Here is a 10,108-nt window from a genome sequence, read left to right on the forward strand (position 1 = left end):
CAGTCTCGGCGGGGAGAGTAACCCTGGGGGAACTGAGCAAGAGGTACCCTAAACAGGTACAGGACAGGTTCTGGGAGGAGATCTTGGACAGTGCTTCCAAGGAAGCCTGAGACACTCTGGGAGGCGAATTTCTATTTAAAGGAAAACAAAATGTTTTACCTTCCTTGTTAAAGAATGGAAAATTCTCTAACTGTGGAAAACGGATGTATGGCTCCTAGGAGCAACTCCGACACGGAGACAAAGGGGCTGAGTTCTCTCAAGATAATCTGGAGGTTCAATACTAGGGTGAGGGTACCAAGAGATTGCTCGAGCCCTGGTGTACCCAGAGAATCACCTCTAAGGCAGGTACAGGGGGAGGACAGCTTTTATGATGGAAAAAGAAGGAAAGCCTTCTTGAAAGTCAAATAGACTCCAGGGCTCTGTGTACCTGGAAACCCTTAACATCGCCATTAGGGGTCAGTTAATAGTTGTAAGAGAACCTTTAGCTTCTTAGGGCCCAGAGAGAACAGCAGCAGAGAGGCCGTACATAGGAAGGCCTTACATAGAGCTCTCCAGCATCACACTCCTGTACAAGGCCCTCTGAGCAGGTATCAAGCTGGCCCATTCCTTTTCAGTGAAGTACACAGCCACATCCTCAAAAGCCACTGATTCCTGAAACGACAAGTTCCTCCTATCCCAGGGCTCAGGACTTTGGTGATGGTCAAAACTGTCAATGAGAGGCTGAGAACAGCATCTACAAGGACGTACATGTAGTACTGGGTCCCTCATGTGCCTGAGAGGTTTTTGTGTAAAAGTTGGAAGGTGTAGAGGAAGAGGACACAAATTAAAGGTAGACAGCCAGCCAGAGTTCCACATACTTTCCCAGTTAGAACAAAATACACCTTCACTATGAGCTTCCAAACATATGCGACCTCCAAATAGACTATAATATAGAAGCTAGGCTTGGGCCTGAGCATGAATGTACATATATATATATATAAAAGAAAAACTAACATATAATGGGATATGGCTGCTACCTTAGCTCTGAGCCCCTTCCCACTTTGTATAATATATTTGGCTGATTATTTGGGCTGCTCACATTCCTGTCATTTCTCAATTGTGCTTTCATCCAAGTTCTTCCTCCTTCTTGTCTCCTTTCTCACGACCCCAGGCACAATGCTCTCACATTTGTCCATGACTCCCCACCCCCATGTAGAGGTAGTGAGGTCAGAGAAGCATAGGAAAGTACCGCTTACTTGAGATGGGCTAGAGAAAAGTCTGTTTATCAAAGGACAACATGAAGAGAGTGAAAAAGTGGGAATTCCCTTGCTTTCCAGTGGTTAGGACTCTGCGCTTCCACTGCAGGGGGCCCGGGTTCCATCCCTGACTGAGGAACTAAGATCCTGCAAGCCTCGAGGCACGGCCAAAAAAATAAATTAATAAGAGAGTGAAAAAGCAAGCCACAGACTGGGAAAAGGAATTTCATAATACATACATCTGACATAGGACTCATATCCACAATTACTACAACTTGGAGGAAAAAAATGACACACAATGTAAGAAACAATGGGAACGTATCTCAACAGCGACTTCACATAAGTGGACATCCACGTATGCAATAAACATAGGAAATGGTGCTCTGTATCACTCCTTAGTAGAGAAAAGGCAATTAAAAAAACCTAATATGATATCAAGAATGAATGAGAAGTATTTGCAAGGATGTGGAGCAACTGGAACTCTCTTCTACTGCTGGTAAAAGTATGAATTGGAACAACCATTTCAGAAGATTGTTGGGCAGCATCTACTAAAACTAACCAAATGTATAGCCTATGACCTAGCAATTTGACTCCTAAAGATACACCCCAGAGAAACGAGTGCATGTGTCCATCAAAAGGCATAAGCAAGAATGTTCACTGCCTTCTTATTCATGGTAGTCGAAAACTGGAAACAATCAAAATGTCCATCCACGGTAGAATGAATAAATAAAATGTGGTATAATCATATAATGGAAAACTATTCAGCAATGAAAAAGTACAAACTACTGCTATGTGCAACCACACGGGTGAAGTTCACAGACATAAAACTGAGCAAAAGAAGGCAGATACAAAAAAGTAAATTTTGAATGATTCCATTTACATGAAATTTAAGAACAAATAAAACCAATATATTGTCATAGCAGTCAAAATAATGGTCATCTTTTTTTGTTTTGGTTTGTTTTGGCAACGCGGCTTGTGGGATCTTAGTCCCCTGACCAGGGATTGAACCCAGGTCCTTGGCAGTGAGGGCAGTCCTAACCACTGGACCACCAGGGAAGTCCCATAAAGGTCAACTTTGGGGTGGACTGCTTGGGATGGTGCATGAGGGAGTCTGTTGAGGTACTGATAATGCTCTATGTCTCAATATGAATGATGGTCTTACAGGTGTGTATATTTCTAAAAAGTGAGCTATACAGTGAGTTATATTTATTATAAGTTATACCTCAATGAGAAAGCAAATTTACATATTTATATATATAAAAGTATGTTACATATATTTTATATATGCATATGTAACATATATAAACTTATATTTATATACACTTGTATACTTTAATATGTGCATATATAAATATATCTGTACATATGCACATGCATACATGCAGGGGCAGAGGGAACCCAGCTCACCTGGGGCCAGGTTGTTAAGGACACTGTTGTCGTCATCTGACCGCTTTTATTCCTGTCTCAGGGAAAGGTAACACTCTCAGGAACTGAAAGTAAAGAAAGAAGCATTAGTGACAATAATTCTACTGACCCTAATTCTTGCATATAGCATCTGACCCATTCTTTTTGGGGGCTACATGAACTATCAATACTATTCATTAGTTATTGCCTTGTATCGGTGGCAATTCTCAAGTCACAGAGGTGAGACAGCAGGCATAAGAGGGAACACAGAAACAGAAATTGTGTGGAGAATATAATTAGTATACAATTTCCCAGGTACATATTCAGCTGACTGGTTCAGCGAACAGATGCGAAGGTGGACTGACAAAACTAATTTTCAGTACTCCAAAGAAGACATCTTAGGAAAGAGGACAGAAAAGGAAACTAGGGCATACAGTGGTACAGTGGAGAGAATGTTATGGGTTGAAAAGAAAACTGGAGTTCCAATTAAGATCCCTAGAGTCAGGACTTCTCTGGTGGTCCAGTGGTTAAAACTCTATGCTTCCACTGCATGAGGGTGTGAGTTTGATCCCTGGTCTGGGAATGAAGATCCTGCCTGCCACACGATGCAGCCAAAAAAAAAAAATCCCAAGAATCCACACAGTCAGACAGTAGTAAAAGTCAAAATGGAATTTGAAAATAGTTTATTAGGAACATCTTTTTTTTTTTAAAGATTTGATGTGGGACCTCTTTTTTTTTTTGGCTGTGTTGGGTCTTCGTTGCTGTGTGCAGGCTTTTCTCTAGTTGCGGTGAGCGGGGGCTACTCTTCGATGCGGTGTGCAGGCTTCTCATTGCAGTGGCTTCTCTTGTTGCAGAGCAAGGGCTCTAGGCACGTGGACTTCAGTAGTTGTGGCTTGCAGGCTCTAGAGTGCCGGCTCAGTAGTTGTGGTTCACAGGGCTTAGTTGCTCCACAGCATGGGGAATCTTCCCGAACCAGGGCTCGAACCTGTGTCTCCTACATTGGCAGGCAGATTCTTAACCACTGTGCCACCAGGGAAGCCCTGATATGGGACCATTTTTAAAGTCTTTATTGAATTTGTTACAATATTGCTTTTGTTTTATCTTTTGGTTTTTTGGCCACAGGCATGTGGGATCTTAGCTCCTGGACCAGGGACCAAACCTTCACTCCCTGCACTGGAAGGTGAAGTCTTAACCACTGGACCACCAGGGAAGTCTTAACCACTGGACTGCCAGGGAAATCCCATATTAGGAACACCTTGATGTCTCTCTACTACTATTTTTTTCCTCTAAATACAGATTGATTATAAGATGATCATTCAATTTTATAAGAGTGTTGGGGATAGGTGGTGAGAAGAAAAACACTACCATATTAAATGATCCATCAACTTCATGACATGTCTCAAATACTCCAAGTTCTAAATATTGTTGCATCAGGGAAGCCAAGCAATTTTATTTGTAAACTAATAGTTCTAACTCCCTTTCTAGGTCAGTTAACCAGTTCATCATTAGGAAATAAGCCTTCTGCCATCCCACAGAATGAATCAGCAAGGTTTACACATTAAAGGCGACACCTGAAATACAAATAGCCACCATTAGTTAGATTGGAAATCGTTAATAAGCATAAACGTGCATGCACTCGTAGACTTAAAAACAACTTCCATTTCAACTCCTTATCTGCAGTTTGCTATTAAGTCTCAGGGTCCATCAGACAAAAGACTTTATACAGTCAGCACATAGCCCTTTCCTCCACTGACCCTACTTAGCGAATCCAGAAAGCTATCCAGGAAGGTAGAGGAAGCTGAGGCTGTCAGGGAAAGAGCTGTCAGGGGAGGCTAAAAACCACATCTTGATAGTTGCAGGGATTCCAGGGGTAGGATGGGGGGGGCGGGGAATGGACAGGGAAGAGTAGCTATAACTGTAAACAAAAGAACTTTAAAATAAAACACAATGTGGAAATTCCCTGGTGGTCCAGTGGTTAGGACTCTAAGCTGCCAATGCTGGGGGCCTGGGTTCGATCCCTGGTCTGGGAACGAAGATCCCACAAGCCCTGTGGCACTGTCAAAAACAAAAACAAATAAAACAACACAATGCAAACCTACACAGGTAATGCTGCTAAACTCATGGATGGTTTTTGTCCAAAGGTAACAAAAGCAGGGATTCATACTGAGTAACTGGGTACCCTTGTAGTTGTGTACTTTAATTCTCTTAAATCATGATACTGTCATCGTATCTTTGTAATAAACATCCCTTACAGTGGATACTTAATATTACTGACATATTAAACAAATGGCCTTAAGCAAAAAGGTGTGATCTGTACAGTTGACACTATGAAAAGCAAAGCATCTGGAAGTAGAACAGCAGCAGAGGCCACCCTTACAAAGTACAAAACACTCATTCTTTCCTGTGGGGAAAACCATAGCTATGGAATTGAAGCATAAACAACAAGCCCAGGTGGGAAACAAATCACAACACACTTCACTAATGGCAGGGACCATATGTTTTATCTGATTGATTGTGAACCTTAACAATTACGTTATGACAATTACGTTAAGAGAATGTAATGAGGAGTGAAATAAAGGATGGGAAGAGAACTAAATCAAGAAATGCTGGGCTTCCCTGTTGGCGCAGTGGTTAAGAATTCACCTGCCAATACAGGGGATACGGGTTCAAGCCCTGGTCCGGGAAGATCCCACATGCCATGGAGCAACAAAGCCCGTGTGCCACAACTACTGAGCCTGTGCTCTAGAGCCCACAAGCCACAACTACTGAGCCCGCGTGCTGCAACTACTGAAGCCCACATGCCTAGAGCCCATGCTCCGCAACAAGAGAAGCCACCGCAATGAGAAGCCCGCGCACTGAAACGAAGAGTAGTCCCCACTCACCGCAACTAGAGAAAGCCCACGTGCAGCAATGAAGACCCACCACAGCCAAAAATAAAATTAAATAAAATTTAAAAATAATAATAATAAATAAATAAATAATGTTTCCATAGCCCCAATACTGTGCATAGGATATTATATGCTAAACATTAGACACATATTAGGCGCTTGATAGATATAACCCCTCAAGAGAGTTTTATTTTTATTTATTTATTTTTGTTGCACTGCACAGCACGAGGCATCTTAGTTCCCCAACCAGGGATGGAACCCTGTGCCCCCTGCAGTGGAAGCCCCGAGTCTTAACCACTGGATCGCCAGTGAAGTCCCAAGATTTTAGATTAAACATTCATATGAGCCAATCTTAATCCAGGGCTCCACGTTCTCCAATTCTGTGAAGGAAGTATCCTCCATGGGGGTGGGGGGAGAAAACCATTTCAGTCCTCTTAAAACTTTGGGTACTCTACGGATCGCTTCCAGATTGGGTTTAAACATGGCCAGGCGAGTAAGGCGAATAAAGTGATCACAGACTGATTTCCTGAGACCACCTGAAAAGGGAAAGAGCGTTAAGTAATTGTGCACAGGCCTAGGGGTAGGGCTGGGGTCTCCGCAGCCTGGACAAGACGGGGCTGGAGCGACCAAGGGGAGTGTTCTCTGCTGACAGCGCGTCCTGGAGCGCAGACAAAAAAATTTGAGAACCTCGGTGTCAACACTTGAATTTGTGTCAGTATCCAAGTCTGAATAGGCCACGGGCTGTCCTGGGGACGAGAAACCAGGCGTCAGGAGCCTGCGGCCGGCGTCCCCGGCCCGCCAGCGCGCCCTCTCCATGCGAACGAGTCGAGCATGGGCGTTGGGGTGAGGACCCCGGGAGCAGCAGTAGCCGCGCCGGTCTCCCCCAGGGTCCTTCCCGTCGTGCTCAGACCAAGCCAGACCCGCTCACTGTGGGCTCTGAGGGCCTCTGCCCCTTTCCAGTGAACAGAGCTTTGAGGAACCACTCGCGGGTCTTCAAAAACCAAACCCTCACGCGCTAACAGCAATGGCTGAGCCGGAAGTACGTCATCACAGTGACCTGTCAACCTATAATTTACCTTAAATTCTCTCTAGTGATTTTAGAGGACCCCACATCTCGGTGATTCCTCCTTCTAGTTCCCACCAGACGAGCCTGAGGAAAAAAAGGCGAGGTAGTGTCTTCCTCTCAGGCTCCGCATTCTTTTTTATTTTTTTGGCCGCGTCACACGGCTTGCAGGATTTCATTTCCCTGACCAGGGATCAAACCCTGGCCCTCGGCAGTCAAAGTGCAGAGTCCTAACCACTGGACCACTAGGGAATCCATGAGACTCCGCGTTCTGAGTCAAGGCAGAGGACTTGGCTTGTCCTAACCTTAAGGCCGGAGAAGGAAGCAGGGCCTTCATTCCATTGGATATCGGGTGAAGGGGCGGGGCCCAGCTGAGCCAATGAGCAGTGGAGCCTGCGAGGTCATCCTTCCTCTTGGAGGCAGGAGCCTCTTCCCTGCCGGGACAGGCCCGGCCCCGGCCTGGCAGATTTTCCACCTACTGGTGAGTCCCTCCCTTCAGGGACTAGAGGAGAAATCAGGGACCTGGAGAGACAGCTGAACTGGGCTGAGGGCCTGACCTGGACGGGGTGGAGACCTCAAGACAGAGGAGGCACCGAAACGTTTGCTGAATGAATGAAAGTCGAGGAACAGAGTAGCAATCTTAATATATACCCAGAAGACCCTTAGAAAGTCAAAAAGGAGGTGCTTTTCTGTCCTGCATAGGGAGAGCCACCATGAATGAGTGACGGAGGGTGAGAAGTGAATCCGGGCCCCAGTTAGAAGCCTACACACAGTCCTGCAACCTTTCTTAGCCTTGTCCGCCACTTCATTTGTCCACCACTGCCAAATGTCCTCATGTGTCTAGTTACTACTCCGGCCACTGTGATGCCCCACATGGGGCTCACAGTTTACAAGTCTTTTCATCTCACACTGCCAAGAAGGCTGTGTCCAGAGGAGCATCCAGCCCTCAGCCATATCCTACTGAGGCCGACACTTCCCCAGGATCCACGAGGCCCTTGTGTGGAATCCAGGTCACATCTTTTCAAGATAACCTCAAGTCCTCAATCGTCTGCATAACCTGAGAGCTTTATAGGAGTGTCTGTGGTCACCTCCAAAAGACCTTTAAATATGCGAGAGCAGGGGTTAGGATCTCCCTGCTCAAAAGAACCTGGAGTTTAAAGCATTACTGATAACATTGTTACCAAAGAGTGTCAGCTTACTCCAGGGCACTTCGGTATTCCTGAGGAGTAAACATGATTTCTCTTTCCCTCCCACTGGGATGTTCTCAGATGTAAGTCACTGCTCCTACCCTTTGACATATTTTCCATGTAGAAGATATGGAGCCTGGAAATCATGCTGACAGTTGGAGTAGGCCATTCCCAATTCCCATCAACCAAAGATACTTGGTTAGGTAGGTTTGCCAAGGCAAAATCAAAACAACCTATGCCAGGGAATTCCCTGGTGGTCCAGTGGTTAGGACTGTGAGCTTTCACTGCTGAGGGCCTGGGTCTGATCCCTGGTTGGGGAACTAAGAGCCCACTAGCTGTGCAGTGAGGCCAAGCAAACAAAAAACCCTATAGCATAATACTCATCTTAGAACAGCAATCTAGTTTTAGCAAAACATCACTGTTCCTAATATTAAATTAATGCAATTTGAATATTATCGAATTTGAATGTTCAGTTGTAATTGTGGAATAACCTATAAACATAGGAAATTTATATCAAGCTTTAAGGGTACAATATTTTTTTACACATTTTACAAATTCTTACTCATCCAATTGCTTTAAACATAACCCATATTAGCATAATTTTAGCCATTTAGAGCCTGCCTGCTTTGCATAATTCGTGAAACTGCACCTAACGTCGGCCAGCCATGGATAAGACAAACTCTGTGGCCGTAAAAGACCCCAAACTGCTGCTGCCCTTCAACGCTCTCTGAAGGGCAGAGACTCCCACCTTGCTGTTGAGCAACACTGCCTAGACAAGTAAGCCTCCTTTCCAATTCGCCTCTCCACCCCACCCCCTCCCCAGGATTCCCTCGCCTTCTTCCCCTGCTGGGTTATCCCTTCAGTAAGGGACTTCCCCTGTCCTGCAATCTGTACAGAGGCCTCCCAATGTAGTTTGTTGTACAATAGTGCCATCTAGTGGTCTTATCTTTTTCTTTTTCTTTAAAAAATTTTTTTGGATTGAGGTACAGTTGATGTACAATATTATATGTTTCAGGTCTTGTCTTTTCTTGATCATCCCTCAAATCCTTGAACACACCACAGAATTGAAACAATATAGATATTCTTGCCTCTTCAGTTCTTTAATACCATTTATTGAATGCTGATTAGATCATTACTAACGGCATTGAATCATCATGCCACCCATGAATATTGGCTTCCAATGACATCCTCAAAGGTTATTACAATAAGTGCAAATACAAGTCTTACGCAGAATATTCAGGAAAATATTAACTGTAATAGGTTTCCTGGTCATGTTAAATTTACCATTTGGAATGTTATAGTCTAATCACTGAATCATATATTTTACAACCACAACTGCTCTTAAACTGCTGTCTTAGTCCATTCAGGCTGCTAGACAAAACACTATAGCCTGGGTAGCTTATAAAGAACAGAAGTTTATTTCTTACAGTTCTGGGTGCTGGGAGGTTCACCATCAAGGCACCAGCATGTTCGAATTCTGGTGAGGGCCCTCTTCCTGGTTCATAGACAGGGCCTTCTTGCGGTGCCCTCACATGGAAGGGAGCTAAGGAGCTCTGTGCGATCTCTTTTGTAAGAACGCTAATCCCATTCATGAGAGCACCTACCAAAAGCCCTGCCTCCTAATACCATCACATCAGGGTTAGGATTTCAACGTATGAATTTTGAAGGGGACACAAACATTGAGACCATAGCAACTGCTATAATCTTTGCGTTCCTGGAATGTGATGTCTTTCAATGTCAGTTATCCTTCTCCCTTCCATACCACCACCACCAACGGGGAAGATAAGCAATGGGCCCATGCGAAGAGTAAGAAGAGCAGTTCAATTCACCCAAGAAATGAATGTCCCCTTCCAGTGCAGCTTAAGACTGACCCAGGACGGCATGCCGTCACTGCATCAGTGGGGGGTAAGAGAGGACATCTATCAGAAAGCCCTCAGAGGAGAGAGGTGTGGCCACCCCCAGAGAACTGCCTGACATGTTGTGCGGGGAAGAGTGACCACTCTCATGGCCAAGAGTGGGGAATGCACAAGATAAAGGATATTTGCTGCCACCTCTCTTGTCGTCGGGTATTGTAGCCCATAAGCAGCACTGCAGTAGGAACGCAGAAGAGCAAGAGCTGACACAGGGGCCCACACATGCAGCCCACCCCAAGGGTTGACAGCAGAACCACAGTAGCCCAGAGCCTTGAATTCAAACCTGTGCCTAAGATGAATGAGCTACCCTGAATCAGTCAGCATCATTCTGATGGCCCAGTGTCATGTGATCCTGTGGGAAAAACCCACGCTGGCCGCCCTCCTAGAAATGAGGTCCAGCCATAGGGCCCTGGCACAA

At 45.0% G+C, this 10,108-nt stretch overlaps 1 protein-coding gene across 7 annotated transcripts in view; it reads right to left on the reverse strand.

Moving 5' to 3' along the window:
* GASK1A (golgi associated kinase 1A) overlaps nt 1–10,108 on the reverse strand; it is an 82,413-nt gene that overhangs the window by 69,244 nt on the left and 3,061 nt on the right. For 4 of the 7 annotated variants that reach the window (XM_060022238.1, XM_060022243.1, XM_060022240.1 and 1 more), the window contains 2 exons: nt 2,643–2,725; nt 542–651 (listed from right to left, as the gene is read on the reverse strand). The gene's annotated coding sequence lies outside the window, so the exon portion shown is untranslated. Of the gene's footprint in view, nt 1–541; nt 652–2,642; nt 2,726–6,603; nt 6,776–10,108 lie in introns of those variants that run through there. The other 3 variants (XM_060022239.1, XM_060022241.1, XM_060022244.1) reach the window with 2 other exon arrangements.

The sequence above is a fragment of the Delphinus delphis genome, chromosome 10 (assembly GCF_949987515.2).
Source record: "Delphinus delphis chromosome 10, mDelDel1.2, whole genome shotgun sequence".
NCBI lineage: Eukaryota > Metazoa > Chordata > Mammalia > Artiodactyla > Delphinidae > Delphinus > Delphinus delphis.